Source organism: Mus caroli, unplaced genomic scaffold (genome assembly GCF_978045245.1).
Source record: "Mus caroli unplaced genomic scaffold, Mus_caroli_1 scaffold_18, whole genome shotgun sequence".
Taxonomy (NCBI): domain Eukaryota; kingdom Metazoa; phylum Chordata; class Mammalia; order Rodentia; family Muridae; genus Mus; species Mus caroli.
In genome coordinates this window covers 72,692,436-72,694,231 of record NW_028227273.1, presented here as the reverse complement: position 1 = coordinate 72,694,231, position 1,796 = coordinate 72,692,436, and the positions used below count along the sequence as shown (strand labels likewise).

The 1,796-nt window shown below is 37.1% G+C and overlaps 1 pseudogene; it reads right to left on the bottom strand.

Annotated features, from left to right (window-relative positions):
* Positions 1-951: 951 nt before the first annotated feature.
* Positions 952-1,275, bottom strand: LOC110312212 (ragulator complex protein LAMTOR5 pseudogene; annotated as a pseudogene).
* Between the last annotated feature and the right edge of the window lie 521 nt (positions 1,276-1,796).

Genomic DNA, 1,796 nt, shown 5'->3' with positions numbered 1-1,796 from the left:
CACAGGTAATATACATTTCTGCATTAACATATCCATGGAATTGCAATGTGGACAATTCAGTTAAAGATGATTTTCTGCACTCTTTTTGAGCAGGTAAGACATCTGTCTTTCTCTACAAATTAGTTTGGATTACATAACCAAAGTCTAATATAAATTTTTGCCGTGCCATGTGCAAGAATGGCATGACACACCCTGGGGATTTTGAAGCCAACAATATTTATTGACTATGCATAGCTGAAGTCTTGGCTAGAGACATTTTATGTCTTGACCAAGCTGTTCCCATGTAGAAGGATCAGCAATATGTGTTACCTGTTATGCTTGGACTTCTTCGTTTATCTTCCTGTCAAATCTAATTTTTATCAATTTGGAAGGAATCCACAGCATTTAATCTCCTGTTGAAACAAATACAAAGCTGATCCCCCAATGTAATATTTCTTTCCTTCCATTTCGAAGTCAAGAAATTTCTGAACTTAAGACTGGTTTAATTCATTAGCTGTTTTCATAATCTAATGTCTCTCAGCAACTCTTTTGTTGTTGTTCATTAACATTAATAAATTTAAAGCTTATAAAGCATGTAATCTATCTGTGGGAGTCTTTTTTCCCTCAGAACAGGTTTATTGATCACAACAAAGTTCTATATACAAAGTGACAAACACTATAATTCCAGGAAGTAGAAGTATGAAGCAGGAAGACCATAAATTTGAAGTCAGCCTGGGCTACATAGTTCTAGGCCATGATAGGCTGTGATTGTGGACTATAGTGACTGTCATGAAAGAGCAGAGTGACAAAAGCCCAAACAAGGACACCATGCTCCTCCCTAACTGACGTCTTTGGTAACTGGCTGTCATATGAATATGAAAGTCCACTTTGAACATTAAGTAAATGGCCTGATTTCTGAAACGTTAATAGTTTTATAAGTTAACTGAAACAGACATGACTGAATCAGGTAAGAGGCCACTGGAGAGCTGGCATCAGATGTCAAGAGGCCATTTTGTGCACAGCCACTGTGATGCCATCGTGTTTCTGGATCATAATGTTCCTATTTTCTTATTCTAAACATACCACATGTATGTTGGTGGGATCAGAGTTTAGCTTAGCTGCCTGCTGTGCTAGAACAGATATCACTCCAGCATGCTCATCAGACAGGGTACCACAGCAGCCCAGATTAAGTCCTTGTGAATCTGTGCATAGGACTGCAACAATGGATGGATTCTTCATTGTGTCCTCCAAATGCTGCTCCAAAGTTGCCTCCATCCTGCATGCAGTCCGCCCCAGCCCAGGGAGTATTTATTATCCCTATACGTTTGATAAGTATTCCCTTTAAAGTACAATTGAATCTCTATACAACTGTTTATCCTGTAGGATTTTAAGCTATATCTGTAATAGGTTTTATGCAATAATATATTTAAAAAATCATTGTGTTCTAATGAATTCGTATACTGAAGCATCATCAGCTTCAGAACAGTCATTACCTCTAATAAATGAGAACTCTCAGAATCATCTTTATCAGAATTCAAGGCAAAAGCCATTTGGAATTCTGAACATGTATCATTTGCATGGTATATCAACAATTGTACATATCTTAATTCTCCAAATTTTATAAAATGAAACATACATTTTATTGCATTGTTCTAAAGTAGCATTAAACATAATTTATAATCTTTTTAATTTTTTTACATATTCACTTTACATTACACTCACTGCCCCTTCCCCATCACACCCAATTAGATTACTTCCCCCATTCCCTCTCCCCTTATGAGTGGGTGGGCCTCGTGGGTATCCCCTTATCTCGGAAC